Source organism: Ptiloglossa arizonensis, chromosome 5 (assembly GCF_051014685.1).
Source record: "Ptiloglossa arizonensis isolate GNS036 chromosome 5, iyPtiAriz1_principal, whole genome shotgun sequence".
Classification (NCBI taxonomy): Eukaryota; Metazoa; Arthropoda; class Insecta; order Hymenoptera; family Colletidae; genus Ptiloglossa; species Ptiloglossa arizonensis.
This window is the reverse complement of record NC_135052.1, coordinates 18,853,748-18,873,620: the sequence shown is the minus strand read 5'-3', so window position 1 is coordinate 18,873,620 and position 19,873 is coordinate 18,853,748. Positions and strand designations below refer to the sequence as shown.

Genomic DNA, 19,873 nt, shown 5'->3' with positions numbered 1-19,873 from the left:
TATTAAAACATTCACTGTTCGGTTGAAAATTGGATTATTTTAACCGTGCAAAAAATAAAATGAATTAAACAAATCAAGTGAATATTTTGAATAATATGCCGCGCGCGCAATGGTTTATAGTTCGTGCTTCGTTTGTTTACGCGGAAATAAAATAGAAAAAACAATGCTGTCGAAAGAAAATGCTAATAATATATAACAACATCGACTAAATTGAAATGAAAAATATTTTCATCGGTGGTTCAAACGAGTTACATAGCTTTATAACGGTGGATATTTAAACGATCGTATTTATTACTGTAACAATGAATCAGATTATTTAGGATTACGGAGAATATACGGCAGATGTTCAATTCGCAAAATAATGAAATTGGTGTCCCGATTCCATACTGTATCGTACGCGTTACAGTCCGTAATAATTATAATAGAAATGAATGGTGATAAAAAATCATTTCCTTAATTATTTTCCATTGTAGAGCCAACGGTGTAAATTTCCGCGCGACATTAATTTCCCCGAGTTCGTACATACCGAAATATCTTAACTTATTTACCTACCGTCTACCACGGATGATAATAAGTTCAGGTACAAGGACGTTAAATATATCTAACCGGAGTGGAAGATCTGCGAAATACCAGCTTTAATTAACCGTAACGCAACACTATAAAATCTTTCGTTAAACGGGTATCTGAGTAACCAACGAACAAGATCCGGTGACTGTCGCAAATAGTACAGCTACTTGTGAGAAATTGAATAAAGCAAGAATTTCATTTCCCTCGTTACTATCGTGAACGATTCGAACGAAATAAAAAGAAAAGGAAAAGAAAAAAAAAAAGAAACAGAATCCGGAGCTATCCCTTTGAGACCGGGGAACCAGTCCTCCGGGCGTAGTAATTAGTTCAATTCATGGCGAATCAACGATAAAAGATTCAACCGCCGTTCCCCTCGCAAACATCCACGATTAATTAAAATGTTGAGAAAAATTTCGTAATAACTTCCAGTAATTAGAAAGGGCCCATAATAATTAGTGTCTCCCGCGGCGTTTGGTGGAGGAACACCCCCTGCTGAAATGCTCAACTGGCTTAAACTCGATGCATTACCTTTAAACGTTTCCACGGCGATGTTTGGACGTCGTTTTTCAACGATTCTCAAAGCGCGGAATAATTAAGCAGTCGCCTGAACGCTGTCGTGCCCAAGCGAAAGGAGAATTACGATTCTCCTTAGCGGGCAAACTGGAAACTCGCGCACCGTGACACCGATTAGACATCTTTAACGCGCCGAGCAAGCGAAAATGGGTGACACCTATTTACGTCCAAACCTGGTCGAGGTGAAACGATTAAATTTTTAAGGAAAAAGAAAATATGAAATTCCTTGATCGTACGAAAATCACGAAGGACAGCTACACCGAGTATTTTTAATTATTGATTTGTTTGTGTTGGTGTACATTTGTCGGTGTGTGGTTTGGAGTAATTTGAAATATTGAATAATTGGAAATAATTGTGGGGGATGTTATAATTTGGAATATTTAATAATTGGAAATAATTGTGGGGGATGTTATAATTTGAAATATTGTAAAATTGGAAATAATTGTGTGGGAATGTTATAATTTGAAATATTTAATAATTGGAAACAATTGTGTGTGAATATTATAATTTGAGATATTTAATAATTGGAAACAATTGTGTGTGAATATTATAATTTGAAATATTGAATAATTGGAAAGAATTGTGTGGGAATATTATAATTTGGAATATTGAATAATTGGAAACGATTGTGTGTGAATATTATAATTTAAAATATTGAATAATTGGAACGAATTGTGTGTGAATATTATAATTTGGAATATTGAATAATTGGAAATAATTGTGTGTGAATATTATAATTTGGAATATTGAATAATTGGAAATAATTGTATGTAAATATTATAATTTGAAATATTTAATAATTGGAAAAAATTGTGGGTGGATACTATAATTTGAAATATTGATTAATTGAAAACAATCATGTGTGAATATTATAATTTGGAATATTGAATAATTGAAAACAATTCTGTGTGAATATTGTAATTTGGAATATTGAATAATTGGAAACAATTGTGTGTGAATATTGTAATTTGGAATATTGAATAATTGGAAACAATTATGTGTAAATATTTGTAATGACAATGGTAAAATATAAATGGAATTCTAATGGCAACGTCGTTACTAGATTGATAGATGTAGGTTAGTATTTTTAGTTTCTAACCTGTTCAAGGTTATTGGCATACGTTTAATTTTAAAATAATTTAAAATATTGAAAAATGTATGGTCGTTATATATAGATATTTATAATTATACAGTCTCTAGATCGATATATATTGTAGATCAATATCTTCGGTTCGTAACTTCTTAAAGGTTACTGGCATGTATTTGTAAATTTAATTTTTCAATAATTCAAAATTTTCTAACACGAAGGTAACCGTTACAATTTCGTTTGAATATTTATAATTAAATTCCCGAATGATCTAACTCCCCACATGAATCAATATTACGTTGAATTGTACGTTTCAAAGTAAATAAAATCGAAGCAGTTCAAGCTCGGTTTTAATATCAAAAGTTTGTCTGTCTTCTCCATGAAAGAATATTTAAGATTGCTTGACTGTGGTATAAAAAGTTGGGTGACTCAAGAGGAATTCCTTAATTAAGGAAAATTCCAGATTTGCCCTATTTTAGTTCCCAAAGCGGTATAAACTCAAGAAGAATACTTAAACCGAGAAAAATTCCCGAAACTCGATTTTACCATCAACAGATGGGTAACTCGGCGAGAGTCTTAATCGAGAAAATTTTTTAATTGCTCAAGTTTCACGTTAATGTTCAATGTTAGCTTAGAAAAAATTCAATAAAAAAATATTCCATAAAAAGAACTTTAATACAACTATAATACCACTTACAGAACTACAACTAATTACAGAAAAGTGTGTTGAAAAATAGTGCAACATTTGGAAATATTTCTCAAACAATCTATGTAATTTTATCAAATGTTTACCTATTACCAAAAACCACACTTATTAAACTACATAAAAAAATCAAAATCAAAAACACACCCTAAAAATTTCCAATATTTAATTTTAAATCACTAACAAAAATTTCCAATATTCAATTTTAAATCACTAACAAAAATTTCCAATATTCAATTTTAAACCACTAGCAAAAATTTCCAATATTCAATTGTAAACCACTAGCAAAAATTTCCAAATATACAAATTACGAAACTTCTTGCTTTATTTATCTCAAATAATTCGATCATCGAATACCTTCGATGGTAATTTTTCCACGATTCCAAATACTTTAATAAAACTCGGTACATTTATGATTTAACGCGTGTACCTTCGCTTAACGAACATTTCATAGAATTACATTCTCATCCCCGGGAAGAAAATTTCTAAAAGCTAGCACATTTCTCGAGCCGGCGTAACCCCCGAAAAGAATTTCCGGCCGAGAGAAACGCCGAAACTTTGGTGCGTATTCTCTGGAAGTAGTTCAATAAATTGTTCACAAGCACGGAATCATTTGACGGAGTAGACGTCCTCGAATTTCTATAGTGGCAGGGGGTTGCTTAACCACAGACGCGCGTAAGGGATACGAAGAGAAAAGAACAGAGTTGAAAGCACCCTCGTTTCTCCTCCGCGAAAGAAAACAGAACGAACCGTCGGTGGAGGCTACTCTTGCCTACCGTGACACCAATTAAGCCTTGAAATATTGTGCACACGCGGTTACACGAGCATGCGAACACCTCTAACCTAATTTACTCGGGAGAAAGATTCCGTAAGCGATAACGTTTCAAATCGAGGGGTCTCTTAATTTGTGCTCATTGGAGCACTGGTGCTTCGTGCCTCTACCCTTCTATTCTCGATACTCGATTAGCGTTATACACCGTTAATTGAGTTACTTTGTTTTCAAACACGCGTCGGTCAATAATTTTCCGACTCGAGATTGTATTTAATTATTATTCGTTTCTCGATTCAAAAATATTGACAAATACGTGTATATACAAATATATGTACAGTAACGCGTAAATTTGTTGTATATTTTTTTTTTGTTTTTGATAATTATTTATTCAATTTATTAGCGCGCGTTCTGTTCCATTAAACGTTTCTACGTTGCTCGATTACTATCAACCTATTCCAATAAAATGTTTATTAATAGACTGTTGTATCGGTGTTTCACGGGTTGCAATTTTTCACCGATTTCGTTAATAACTTCGTTATTCCCGCAATCCGCCGAGCAATCGCATTTTAATAACAAGTATCGGTTTTCCAGCACGTAAATGTAACTTTATACAAATTAATGACCACATTCGTCAGAGGCTTTGACAAATTTCGGCCGATTCTCTGTTGCAAACTCGCGGAAATAATCCTTTTATTGTCGACGAAGGGTTTCGATAATTCCCACGTGTTTTCCAACAATGCTATTTCGTAATTGTCTAATTAGCGCAACGTTTGCACGATGCGATGCTTCTTCTGCGACTTGCCAATTAAGATTACAGAAACGCTTTGGAACCTTGTGAATCGGTTACCGTTTAAATTATTTAAATTACAGGGTGATCCGTGATAAGAACATTGGCGTGACCAACTATCGCGAGTTAAAGAGTAACTTCGATTTATTTAATGTACCTAGGATCCTTTAAATGTTGACACGATCGATATTCAGATCGAACAATATCTTGCATAGAAATTGGAATACTCGATACACGACTCTTAATTTTCAAATGTTTTATAATTTCCATTATAAAATTATAATGTCTCTTTGTTTCCAAACGTTTCACAATACTCCCTTATATACCCTCCCTTTCACAATACTCCCTTATATACCCTCCTTTTCACAATACTCCCTTATATACCCTCCTTTTCACAATACTCCCTTATATACCCACCCTTTCACAATACTCAATTATACAATACTCCCTTATATACCCTCCCTTTCACAATACTCAATTATACAATACTCCCCTTTACAATACTTCCTACCACAATACGTCCCTTTAAAATAACAATGATAAAACATTTGAAAATAAAAAATTGTAATTATATTCCATGCATCGTCGTTTCGATTCTGTTCTCAATTTAAAACCCATTCAAAGAAACAAACGTTTCTTTCTCGAAGGAAACAACAACAATAAAATGCAAGTGTTCCGTAAGTTGCATCGCGAAATGAGAAAAATTCTACGACTAAAAAAGTTCCCCGAACCGCCCCCAGATAGAGCAACTTTTTCGATCCAATTTGAATTACCCGTTGGAAACTAAAAAAAAAAAAAAAAAGTGAGAGAGAGAGAGAGAGAAAGAAGAAAAAGTAGAGAAAAAAAAAGAACTCCTCGATTCTCCTAAGAGTTAACAATGACGAATCCTCCGAAGAAGAAGCTTTTTCAAATTAACTTGCCCTGTTCGTGGCAGCTTGAAGGAAGATACTTTGTACCCTCCCAGGGGTTGACGTCGACGTCAACTAATTTTCGGATAAATAAAACTTTCTTCGTGGAAGTACGCCGAGGAAAGTAACGACCTCGACGTTGCGAAACAAAGGGGAACTTTGTCATTTCAAAATCGGTGTCACTTTTCCGCCCTTTTATTTCGAGAACCGACACGAGCAGGCTCGGAGAACAAAGTTGCGCCACGAAATACCCGAACGTATACAGTGCGTTTCTTCATCCCGCAAACAGATCCGACCAATCTGCTCTTTCGTTCCCTCTGGGCGTTTCTTTTTCATTTTTCTCCTTGCTAAAAGGATCTCGGATTGTCTACGAACGCCTCGCTCGTGGACGTTGCTACAATCTTACACGTACCTGTGAATTTTTACCGAGTTGAATCGTTTCGATTTGTCGAAAAATGGAAGCTTCTCGACAGCACGATGTTACAATCGCTCCGATGGGACTCAATTTGTAATAAAGAGCGAGCTTTGACGTTATCCGACGCAATCATTTTTTTTCTACCTTTTCTCGTTAAGAGTGTTCCTTTTTCATCCATTTCGAATTCCTTGATTAGAAGTCTTCTCGCGATTTTCGAGGATTACGTACCCGACGTGATTTGTACGCTAATTTTGTACGGAGTTTTCGTTGGCGTGGGTCACCGATGACCCGCGTTGTAACGAGCGTATCTGAGATGAGAATTACGCAGTAGGTAACGATCTCGCGCGATTGAGGATGTTATACTTTTTGGAGGTGAATATGTCGAGTTAGATGAAAAATCCTCCATGGGTCATTGGTGACCCATAATGTATTGGAAATTTTATAGGTAACAGTTACATATCGGTGAGTACTGTGAAATTGTTTTCCAATGGAATACAATTTTAAATAACAAAAATATGAATGTAAATGAAGTTTTCGGTGGGTCATAAATGACCCGTCAGTAGAATAAGAACATTGCACTTGACAACCGACATCGATTAACAATGATATAAAGTCCTTGAGAATAATACTGTTCTTAATGGAGAGAATGGTTCGATCCGCGTGGGTCAATAGTGACCCATACGTACATTACGCAATTGTTCCACAAAACGGTGCGTTTTAATAATACGAATATCGGAGATATTTCGTAAGAAACCTTCCACGGTCCACGGATGCGATAAATACATTATGAATCACCATTGTCATTGTCAGTTATAAATAGCACGAAATGTTTCGAGATAACTTATAACGACGATATAAAATATCAACTTGAGGAAGTAGTTCTCCGTGGGTCACTCATGAACGCGATAAATAAATTACGAATAACGATCGCGATCATCAGTTATAAATAGTACGAAGTGTTTCGAGATACCGTGTAACGATGATATCAAATATCGATTTACGAAAATAGTTCTTCGTGGATCGTCAATGACCCACGGCTACGATAAATCTATTACGAATAACAATCGTCGTCATCGGTTATAAATAATACGAAACGTTTCAAGAATCCACACAGTGATGCTATAAGATACCAATTTGAGGAGTTAGTTCTTCGTGGGTCTCCGATGACCCACGCCTACGAAGAATCCATTATAAATATCGATTGTCACCGTTCGTTATAAATAGTACAAAATGTTTCAATACTCCACACGATATTTTACGATGCTGTAAAATATCAACTTAGGGACGTTGTTCTTCGCGGGTCACCGATGACCCACGCCTACGATACATCTATCACAAATAACGACTATTATCATCCGTTATAAGCAGTAACAAACGTGTCAAGATACCGTATAATAATGTTGTAAAATATCAACTTAGGGACGTTGTTCTTCATGGGTCACCGATGACCCACGCCTACGATACATCCATTACGAATAACGATTGCCATCATCTCTCATAAATAATCCAAAACGTTTAGAGATCCAACGTAACGACGAAAATATCGATCTATGGAAGTAATTTTCCATGGGACACCATCGAGCGGAACTTATTGATAATCATGGACGACGAAGAATCGTTTCGAGTCGTCTTAAAAGTGCTCCAGAATTATCTTGCCGGTCGCGGTACAACAGGATGCTATTATAAAAATTTGTAATTAATACATATCGGCGATTATGATTAATTTACGAGCGCAAAGCACCGCTTTGTAGAATACACTGGCCCGTAAACCGTCCTGGCAAGAAATCCGTAATATTTTATGCGAGGGATCATGAATACGTAATCGCGTCGCGATCAACGTCGAAAGCAATTTCAGGTAACTTTTATTAGCCTGTGTCTGCGAGAAATCAAGGCAGCCGAGGAACGCCGCCATTGGAACGCGGCGCCAGAGGAGTTCGCCATTCATAGCTGTGGTCCAAACAAAGTCCGAAAATCCGCTTTGCCCGCTAAGCTGATTAGCAATTTAAATGGCCGTGAGTCGTCTCGTTTATATGTTCATCTGACCGAATGAATAATCAGAAATTAACTCGATGGACGAATGGAAAAAATATTTTACCATGTGTTGATCCGAACGAATGAATAATTAGAAATTGACTCGGTGGATGAATGGAAAAAATATTTCACCATATGTTGATCTGATCGAATGAATAATTAGAAATTGACTCGGTGGATGAATGGAAAAAATATTTCACCGAATGAATAATTAGAAATTGACTCAGTGGATGAATGGAAAAAATATTTCACCATATGTTGATCCAACCGAACGAATAATTAGAAATTGACTCGGCCGATAAATGGAAAAAATATTTCACCGTATTCGATGAACACGACACAATCGAAGGTTGCGCTTGACTCGTGTTTTTGTTACGAATCATTTATTTTTTTCAATGTCGATGGAAAATCGAGTACATCGAGCAGTTTGTAACAGTTATCGCAGTTCGATCACTCGTACCGGCGGAAAATTAATTATCCACCCTATTCAACGACCCATCGACACTGCACTGTTCATTTGTTGTCCGGATAGCTCGTCAATTGAATCTCGAACAATTATAAGCTGCCACGAGCTTCTTCGAAAACAAATTTCCTTTGTTATTTCCCGCTTATCGTCGCCGTTAACGCGGTTTACAAGACGGTAACCCTTGTTCGAGGGGCTCGTTAATACTCTATCGAGAGAAAATTTTCGTATCTCTGGTCGAGCGACGGCTCGATATTGTTTAATTGCACACCACAGGAATCTGCTGGTTGGTGGTGAATTTTTCCTCTTCTCGGTCACGTTGCCTCGTTCCGACCAAAAGCATCCACTGGATGATGGATGCTCCCGTGAAAAGGATTACGAACTTTCGGAACTCGTAACGTCTACCCAACGACCGAGGGAATCCAAATAAACCGAAACTAATACTAATTGTACGTACTTACTCGCTTGATCCTAAAACCGAGACTTATTGAGATCTGAGCGCTAGGAAAGATAACATCTGACGTACTTGGCCCGCTATCGGTGAGATTGTCAAGTATACTACAAGAGATTAGTTCTACTAAGGGTATAGCTTCTTAGAGAAGCAAACACTACAGTATTACCCGGTTACAAGAGACTGAATCGAGCGCGTTCCAGCTATTCAACGAAGAAAGTATGAGTTGACGTTGTAAACGAGGCGAAGAAAACGAACGAGCACGGAGTCGTTCGCTGATGGAAATTTAAATCTTTGTATTTTTGCAACGTATCTTCGCGCGAATATCGCCGTTCGATCGGTGAGATTTTCCCGGTGAAAATGAATCCAAACACGACCATACTCGGACCACTTTTAATTACAAAAAAATCTCGAATTATTTTCGAAAAATTTCCAAGCGTAATTCAACCTCGTCGGAATATGGTCGTGTGGGTACTCATTCTCATCGGAAGAACATAACCGATCGATTCGTAATATTCTCGGAGCGATATAATGAAAAATATTCGAATAAAAATTGTCATCGATCTATAGAAAATTCGATCACGCTGTAAGTATCGTTCTCGTCCACTCGTCGGAAAGTCAGACACGATGTTCTCGCCGTAACAACGATGAACATGATTTCGTTTCATATATCCGGGTGAAAATTGTTCCGCACATCCAGTTACCGGGGAGGATGCAGTCAGTGTCGAAGGAAGCTCGTGTTTCTTTCCGCCAAAGCGGGTAAAATTCACCTCGAAACGGGAAGCAATCTAATTTTACACCTAGTGCCGGCCCGTCTACACGGGGAACCTTTCGTATCTCGGCGAATATTAGTTTCGGAACACACGTTTATTCAAACTTTTTTACCCCTCTGGACGAGGGCTACGTGCTCGAAAAGTTTATAACCCGTGTTTTTCAACACACCTCGTACAAGCGGCACCGCGAACGAGCGAACGGGACACGATGCTTTCGAGCGAACGGATGATCGCATTCGAACGAGAGACCTCCGGCCTTTCAGATCTCATTGACGTAGCTGTCAAACGCGGAAACCCGTATCCACGTGCCGCGAGCCTCTAAAGGCCTTAATTAACGGTGTGACCCAGTGACGTCGAGTTTTCCTTCGAAAACGTCCGCTGGAAAATTCATTAAAACTGAAATCGTTCGACGGGAGCGCTCCACCACCTCTGCGGTAAGGTCGTCGTTGCGGCGATAGATCGATCGGGGGCCGTGCCTTGTATCGAGAGAACACGATACCGTGGATGCGAGTACGCGGACCAGAGGGTGAGAATCGAGGGTCGGGAATGGCGGCGATACCGGCGGAGGCGGCGTTCGCTAATAATAAGAGCGTAGGAATATTTCCTGTATGACGGCTGCGCGCGCTGTTCGCGGAACGTGGAGGACAATGTGACGGACAGAGGTGGACCGAACGGGGATGCTGATCAGAGGGACGCGCAGAGAACGGTGGATGAAATTGACAGAAACAAATTAGGGAACGTCATCCGTCATCGGCGTGTGTTTAAATATATCTCGTTCGCGTTTTAAACGTTCACACCTTGTCCCGATCTTTCGCTGACAATTAGAAGGTGCATGGTACACAAAAAGGAAAAAGGATAGGAGGATGTAATTATGTAGTCGAGGAGAAACGAAAAAAAATAGTTGAGAGAGGAAAATTGGAAATGAGAAACTAGGAGGAATTGTTTAGGATGGAACATAGGTTAAGTTTGGAGTTTTTGAGTGACAATTGGAAGGTACGTAGTATCGGCTATATAACATAGATTAGGATGGAACATAGGTTAGGATGGAACATAGGTTAGGATGAAACATAGGTTAAGATGGAACATAGGTTAAGTTTGGAGTTTTTGAGTGACAATTGGACGGTACGTAATATCGGTTATATAACATAGGTTAGGATGGAACATAGGTTAGGATGGAACATAGGTTAAGTTTGGAGTTTTTGAGTGACAATTGGAAGGTACGTAATATCGGCTATATAACAGATTAGGATGGAACATTGGTTAAGTTTGGAGTTTTTGAGTGACAATTGGAAGGAACGTAGTATCGGCTCACGAGAAGAAGGGAGAACGTAATTATGTAGATAAGGAGAAAACGGAATATTTTGTAGAAAGTGGATGATTAGAAAAGAATAATTGAAATTTTTATTGTTTTCTCTTCGGTGATAATTAAATGTAACATTCTAGAGGAAAAATAATGTGTATACTTTTTTGAAAAAGAAGGAAAGAGAAAAGTATCTTGTTGAGAGTGAATTAAGGGAGAGAAATCAGTATTAAAAATTGGATACTGGTTAAGTTTAAATAAAACCTATAGTACGCGCCCGAGAAGATTGCATCTGGAATTATAGTGAGTCTTGTTCGTTCAAGGGCAATCTTAGGCGCGTACGAGACAGATATACACACTCTTATCGGACCTGATAAAATGTTCCTTAAACGAATAGGAGTCATGATAACTCCAGATGTAATTTCTTCGAACGCGTACTGTACATCGTGTTTATAATATTCGACTTACGCGAAAAGCTTCGGAACAAATAAACTACGTAAGTCGAAGACGTGTAAACCGTGATTTTTTTAACGAGAACATTCAACATCTCGTTCTCTGTACGTATAATTTTTAAGATACATAATATCTGAAGCTCGATAAAAGAACGAAGGGGGCGAAAGGAAGCAGGAACAGTGCCAACGAATAAAAAATCAGAATGGTGGAAGCGTGTGGGTGTAACATTAACGCGAGACAATGTTACGAATACTCGTCGATGGGCGAGGAAACAACCAGCGGGTCAATTATGAAAAAAAATGAGACGCAGAGAACAACAAACGGGATAGGAAATAAAAATGCAGCTAAATTCGAGAGATGACGACGACGACGAAAAAAATAAAAAAGAAAAGAAAATGGGTGCTAGTAGGAACAATGCCAAAGAAAAACGGATTGTACGCGAAGGAAACAAAACTGATGCAGGAGTAGTATTAACGAGAACGTTAACAAAATGTACTGCAAGACTACTCGTCGACGAAAGACGTAACGAATAGGCCGACACACAAAAAACGAAAGAGTCAATGGGAACAATGGCCGAGGTAAAAAAACGAACACGAAACCGAGTTTGAAGCAGGATTCTAATATAAGGGGTTGAAGAGGGTGAACAGAGGCAAGGAAAGTGCCAAAGGAAACCGAACAAAAGGGTAAGAAACATAAAAGTAAATACTATGGCTGGAATATTAACGAAAAATAATACGGGGAGTCCCATTGACAAGAAATATGCAAACGGAGCGTGTAAAGAACGATACAAATAGAACCGAAACCGAGCTCGAAACGCTATCAGGGAACAGAAGGGGTGAAAACAAGCCCGGGGCGAAGTGCTAAAAGAAAGCAAATAGTATGTTAAAAAGAACGGAGATTGTATAAGGTTGCTGGAAAACTTAAAATACGTATGAAAAAAGAAAAAGAAAGAAAGAAAAAAAATGTTGTAAAGGGAGAAGAAGGACGTAGGGATGCTCGCTACTTGACTTTGGCCCGAATAACTCATGGCCAAGCGGAAGTGGACTAGACGAAGACAGAAAGCAACGTTAACGGCACGTAGATAGCGAAACGCGACGTTTCGGGTGGAAATAGTGGCGCGAATACAAGAATACTCGGCCGGCGGGTGATTTTCCCGAGTTAAAAGGAGTTCGCGCCAATATCAGGGAATTAAGCACGCAGCCGAGTGGAAATTGCATTCAGGCGAACGCGCGTGATTGTTCCGTGCACTTTTCCGCGAACTATTTGTGCAATAAGCGCAGTTAAAACTACATATTTGACCACAAATTTCAAACTGTGCGTACAGCGACTCGTACTTTCAGCAAACATTTGCCGAACGTTTTTAGATAGATACACTACGATCTTTTATTGCTTTATCTTTTGCTGTACGAAGTAATTTGAGGTTAGGTTTGAAACTAGATGTAATAACTCGATGTGTCGCTTATAAATATTCATAGAACATTCATAGACAGATAGAGTGAGATAATTTGTTTGCACATTTTATTTTCCGAAACAATTTGAGGTTAGGTTTGGAACCAACTTTGTATAATAATAAGCAAATTTGATAACTCGATGTATCGTCTACAAACAGTTATAGAACATTCATAGACAGATAGAGTGAGATAATTTGTTTGCACATTTTATTTTCCGAAACAATTTGAGGTTAGGTGCGAAACCAACTTTGTATAATAATAACCAAACTTTATAACTCGATATAGCGTCTACAAACACTTATAGAACATTCGTAGATCGATAGAGTACGATAATTTGTTTCTATTCTATATTTTTCTGTTTGCATTGATTTGAGGTTAAGTTTAACACTACAAATATATACAAAATATAATAACGACCACACGAGTATGCATATTCGATGTATAGTCTACAAACTTTCGCAGCTCTCTAGAGTACAATAATTTTTATTTTATATTTTATTTGCGGTACTAATTTGAGGTTAGGTTCAAACCCACCCATAATAATTCGATATATTGTCTGCAAACGTTTGTACAATATTAGTACATTGATGGAAAACGATACTCTGTTTCTATTTCCCATTTTATTTTCAGCATTAATTTGAGGTTAGGTTTAAAAGTAGACATTGCAATCAATCACGCTACGTACGACGCGTACACTTTCTCTTAGTACACGTAATAAAGGCGCTGTAATAATAATGGTAATATCCTTCGTTGATGGAAACTGTATATCTTATATAAATATTTTTCAAACCTTCCAACGAGGTTATTGGTTTCACGGGAGTATGATGCAATTTTTCATGCACGTTCGAATGACAAGAAACGATGCGCGTAACCTTTTGCAAGAAAATTATCCGAATAAATCGTCTAATTACTTACTGTCGAAATCGCAGTGAAAGTACTCTGTGAAAAATACTCGAGATAATTCTAAAGGGGGACCGTGGTATCGAGTGATATCTCTTTTCGAACAGTCTGACTTACATAGCTCGAGTTTCGCTCCAACGAGTCGTCAGACACCGATAACTGTTATTACATGCCGTAACAATGTGATCTCGACCATAACACCGTTTAACCTTGGTACGTCGAAACAATTATAGTCACACCGAAAACCGACATCCAAAGTAGTTTCTGCCATTTGCAGGGATCGTTAACACGTTCGTTACCACTCGTCACACACATAGGCGTAACGCGTCGATTTTCACGAGAGATCAATCTCGCGTATGCGTGACCACAGATCATTTTTTATTTCACGTCCGAATCGACAAATGATGTAAGAATCCGATCTCACGTGTAGGTGACAAATTGCTCGAGATACATCTGTGTAAATGATGAAACAGCGTGAAAAAAAAACAAGAGAAAAATTTAATGACATTTTCTCATCCGGTGCTTCGTTTTCAAGAAAATTGATTTTGAAATTTATTCGATTAACGATTATATGCGATCTGATTATCTTGTGTTCTACTACAAGTTATGTCTGTTCGAAATGGTGTCGATTGATAACGATGTGGTTGAAACAATACAAAATATTTCTACAAATTACTTATTCGTCTTTTATTCACTGGTAATTTATAAATATTGTTGAAAATATTTATACTTGACTGTGTAAACTGTTGTCCTTTTTAATCTTTCAAATTCTTTGTTTTTTCGTTTCAAGTGTGTAATGTTTGAAATATCCTCTTTGTAGTCTTGTTCTTTGATATGCCCTAAACACTATCTCGCACAACCGGTAGTAGAATGTAAGATAACCAGAACGTATTTAATCCTCCATGTAGTTGAGCAAATTTCAAAATCGATTTTCTCGAAAACAATGCACCGGATGAGAAAATGTTTTATCAAATTTTTTTTTTTTATTTTTCCATATAGATTCACCCCTTGCACGAATGTATTACTATACATTTTGTTCATATACATCGTTAAAGAATAGTACAATATCCATTTCAAAGTTAAACTGTACAAAATTTAAAATAAATATAGGAAAACTCCCCTCACAATGATTTAATTTTTAACTACATTAGATTACGCGAACAGACAAACATTCTCTGCTGCGATGTCTAAAATACTGATGTTGCAAATTATCCTACTAATAGAATAACTCGATAAGGGTATTCAATTTGTTCAAAGTAGCATTTGTATGAGCAAAATGGAGAATTGAGTGGAAATAATTTTAAACGATCAAGATTTCTCAATAATATTACGAACGGTCTATAATATAATAAGCAATAATTACGTGCAATCGTTTCAGTAATGCAGATAATATTCATCGAACATTCCACCCTATTACACAGTGAGAACTTATTGTCACCGAAAATCGCAGAAAATCAGCTTTCGACTAACAGGATCTTCTGTAATGCTATTTCTCAACGTCTGAGGAACGAAATGACCGCCATTACAGTTCTTTGAGACCAACACACCGTCCAGCCAACCCGAGGAACCGAATAAACGAAAAAGTGTAGCAAGTAACCCATCTGTTGCGAGTTACTCCATTTGACGCTAGTCAGAAACGTGCACTGCATTCGGTTAAATTACTACAAATGTAGCGTGATCTGTGTGAGACGGTTTTCTAACCTAACGATGTCAGTGAACGTGTTAAACGATCAGCGAAGAAACTTATTCGCTGAACAATTATCAAATTTCTACCGAAACGATTGTTTCGGAGCCACTTGGAAGGAACATCCACGAAGTGTCTCCTCACGATTTTCACAAAACTTTACAAATTTTTAGAACGACTGTTAATAAAGGTGTGTATATTTTTTTCACGAGTTTTAATGGTAAAACTACTCTTGAAAGTTTCAACCTTCTGACGTTATCTCTGGAACTGTGCATATACGAAGAAACCTTCTAGACAAATTTTGTATAGTTTATCGTAGAAAATAGTACTGTATGTGTACTGATAAAATGAAATTGAGAAGAAAGTTGAGAAAATGAAACGACCCTAAGAAGGTACAATGATCTTTTCTATGAAAATTTGGCCTAAGGTTAAATTCGAAAGTATAATCGAGTACACTAAGAAACTTTCTAAACAAATTGTGTACAGTTTTCGATAGATAATAATACGGTGTATTTTACTGGTTAATTAAAATTAAGAAGACATTTGGAAAAATTAAATTACCCTCTAAAGTTTCAATCTTCTTGTGGTATCTTTGAATCTACTCATACGTGGAAGTCTTTTAAACAAATTCTGTATAGTTTTCGACAGGTACGATATATATTCTGGTAAGATAAAATTAAGAAGAAAATCGAGAAAGTATTATTGTATACATCCACATTAGATATTAGATTATCCATTCTATATAGTACAAAGAAGATTTTAACAGCAAATTCAGAATGTAAAAATCATTACATCGTCTTTCGAAAAATATGAAAAGCAAAGGGTGGTAAAAATAATTCTTCCACTTCTTCGTAAATCCCTTCTTACGCGAACAACGCGTTATTTTCCGTCGAAGTAAATTAAAGAATCAGTTTAAAAAACTCCCTCGCGTCTCCAACAGTTCTTCCTGGGTTGCAGTAGGGGTTGAAACTTTCTAGGGTACTTTCGTCCCCCAACGCCCGGAGGCATGGGAAATTTACGACGAGTACGAATGATTAAACTCGACACACTCGAATAAAAGTATTCTTTGAACCGCGAAACACGTTCCAGGAGCCATCCGGTATAATTAACGCGAAATTAATGTATATTTGCAATGATCACACGGGATAACGTATCTCTCCAGATCTAAACTCGAGTGGGAAAAAAGTCCCTTATGTTTGACCTTAATTTTGCAAAATTTCACAAAGATCGAAATAAAAGGAAAATTACGTCCATGAAGCTTTGACCTATCGTCCTCTGAACCAGTAGTGACAAACTCGTGTACGAACGTGGGCCATCGAGTGCAGTTTTCCAAACTCGGATAAAAAAAGGTGTCTCTAAATAATATTACCGATTCAAACCATCGATTAAATTTTACTTTACGGTATTTTTTTCGCAATATTTAATTTGCAATCTTTTTTTCTGAGGGTCTCGGATAAGAAAAAGGTGTCTCAAAATAAAGTTAGCGATTTGGAAAATTATTTAAATTTTACTTCAGAGTATACTTTTCGCAATAATTAATTTGCAATATTTTTCTCCGTGGGTCTCGAATAAGAAAAAGATATCTCAAAGTAATGTTAGCGATTTGGAAAATTATATAAATTTTACTTTAGAGTATACTTTTTGCAATAATTAATTTGCAATATTTTTCTCCGTGGGTCTCTGATAAGAAAAAGGTGTCTCAAAATAAAGTTAGCGATTTGTAAAATTATTTAAATTTTACTTTAAAGTATACTTTTCGTAATAATTAATTTGCAATATTTTTCTCCTTGGATTTCGGATAAGAAAAAGATATCTCAAAGTAATGTTAGCGATTTGGAAAATTATTTAAATTTTACTTTAGAGTATATTTTTCGCAATAATTAATTTGCAATATTATTTTTGTGGGTCTCGAATAAGAAAAAGGTGTCTGAAAGTAATGTTAGCGATTTGGAAAATCGTGTAAATTTTACTATACGATATATTTGTCGCAATACTTTTAAATATATAATTTCTATTTTTCTTTTAAATTTCATTTCATAGTTCTGCTAAAAATCAACTTGTCACAGGCCGTATTATAGGGACTTACAAGCCGCGTGTTTGACACCACTGCTCTAAACGCTAACGAGGTACGTACAATGACCGAGGCGATCGAGGCAACACTCGTTCGCTTAATCTTTGTGTGCACAACCAAAATGTTAACGTTGTTGAACAACCGAGGTACCCGGTATCCTTTACACAAAATTACGATACATCGGATATTTAGCGATTACTTTTATTTCATACTCGAAATTCTTACGTTCTTCCCCCTGTAACACACCGAATGCTGTTTTAAACAATCTGAGAGGAAAATTACTCATTCTCATATTCGTGTGTCCATCTGGATAACTTCTTTCGAAAATTTCCGTTCATAATTCCTCCAATTAAATATGTTTTGTTTCGTACGGGCACCTGGATATCTCGGTTGTACTAAATTTGAAAATTGTTTACTTAAAATATTGTAAAATGGATTTTTCCTTGCAAAACATCAATTGACGTAAAAATGTCCAAAGAATCTAATTTGCGATGTTTTTACAAGAAGACCGTTGATTATTCGAAGATACGTATACCCGAGTATCTCGGTTGTACAGCATATGTATAATAATATGCTATAATAATAGACGTATAATAATGGACGTAAAAATGTCCAAAGAATCTAATTTGCGATGTTTTTACAAGACCACCGTTGATTATTCGAAGATATGTATACCCGAGTATCTCGGTTGTACTAAATTTGAAGTGTTTACTTAAAATATTGTGAACATGGATTTTTTGCAAAACATCAATGGACGTAAAAATGTCCAAAGAATCTAATTTGCGATGTTTTTACAAGAACACCGTTGACTATTCGAAGATACGTATACCCGAGTATCTCGGTTGTACAGCAAGCGTGTAATAACTTTAGTTACTTAAAATATTGTGAACATGGATTTTTTGCAAAACGTTTTTGGACGTAAAAATGTCCAAAGAATCTAGTTTGTAATATATTTACAAGAACCCTGTTGATTATTCGAAGATATGTATGCCCGAGTATCTCGGTTGTACAGCAAACATATAATAACTGTAATTACTCAAAATATTATAAACTTTAGATTTTTCTTTGCAAAGCATCGTCCAACCCTAAAAATCTCCAAAGAATCTAAAACGATTTTACAATAATCCTCCAACATAGTTAATTATTCAAAGAAACGTACGAACGACCATCCGAGTATCTCGGTTGTACCTCGTACAATGACCAATCACCGCGTAAAATCATGATCATAAATTCTTCCTTACAAACCATCGTAAACCTGAAAAGAATCTCCAAACAATCTCGAACAATTTGCGATATTTTTACAAGAACAGCGCCAATCGTTCCACCCTAACCTTGACCATTCCTTAAAACATCACCCCACGAATTTCCCTTAGAAAAATCAATCTTAAAACTATCCAATGCATCCAACCCTATTTGTACATTCCTACCAAAGTACAATTATCAATCCGAAGAAAATCTACAATACCCATTAGAGACGACAAACGTTTCTCTCAAGTGTCTCGAAACCGGGGTACCATTAGAATCGTTAGTTCCCCGAATTCGGATGAATTCGGATGAATTCGTCACGAGGAACCGAACCCCGTGAAAACGTTCTTCTGGTCCCGACTCAAACTTAAAACAACCCCCTATAAACGAACCATGACCCCGGATGGGTAACCGTCGGTTATGGGTAAACTCGGTTGGTATTCGAGGACCGGTGTCCACGCAGGGGGGCCCCCGCGTGTATTGTTGTAGGTAATCGTCGTGGGAGGGACTCACGTTTCTCATCTCGCAGTCGCGGCGAGGTGCTCACGTGCGGCTCTCCGCTCGTCGCACGGTCGTTGCACCGTCGGCGTTCGTTGCGGCAGCGTTCGGTACGTCGAGGACGTGGGCACAGGTGACAACGAGGACGTGGGCGGTGACGGATACGACAACGAGAACGGCGACGATCGACCGCGGTCCCGACGGGAGACGTACGACGGCACGCGCAAGCACACGGAATGGCGAGCACTCGGTGCAATCGCGAAGCACACGCGAGCGACGAGCATCGCCCCAGCTCGACACCAAGCTCACGACTGCCACTCGACCGAGGGCCTAGCCGGGGGTTGCTTCGACTCGAGTTCACCGGTTCAATCGGGGAGGTGGTGGGGTGTCAGGGGTTGGCCCGCGACGGGGCTCGGGGGAGCGCTGCTCACCGAGACACCAGCGCCGTCTGGCGCCCGTTACCGCGAAACTGATGCCCGACGAGGGCGCAAACTCCCCGAACGCGACCACGGGAGTCGTGGTGGGGGGGTGCAGCCAGCGACCGTCTCGCAGGACGAAATTCCGTGTATTTATTATGATAATGCTTCTCCTCGAAGCGTTTCGACGATCCAACCGGCGGATAAAATCGTTGGGGATCGACCACCACACCACCACTACCGTCACTGCCACCGCCGCCCCTCACCGACACCCCCAACCCGATCGCTTTCGCCGCTCAAATTTCGGGGATGGAATTTTACGTAT

At 37.8% G+C, this 19,873-nt stretch overlaps 1 protein-coding gene across 7 annotated transcripts in view; it reads right to left on the bottom strand.

The window, feature by feature from the left end:
• Dysc (whirlin protein dyschronic) overlaps nt 1-19,429 on the bottom strand; it is a 226,673-nt gene extending 207,244 nt beyond the window's left edge. For all 7 annotated transcript variants that reach the window (XR_012992002.1, XR_012992004.1, XR_012992003.1 and 4 more), the window contains exon 1: nt 19,148-19,429. The gene's annotated coding sequence lies outside the window, so the exon portion shown is untranslated. The remainder of the gene's footprint in view (nt 1-19,147) is intronic.
• Between the last annotated feature and the right edge of the window lie 444 nt (nt 19,430-19,873).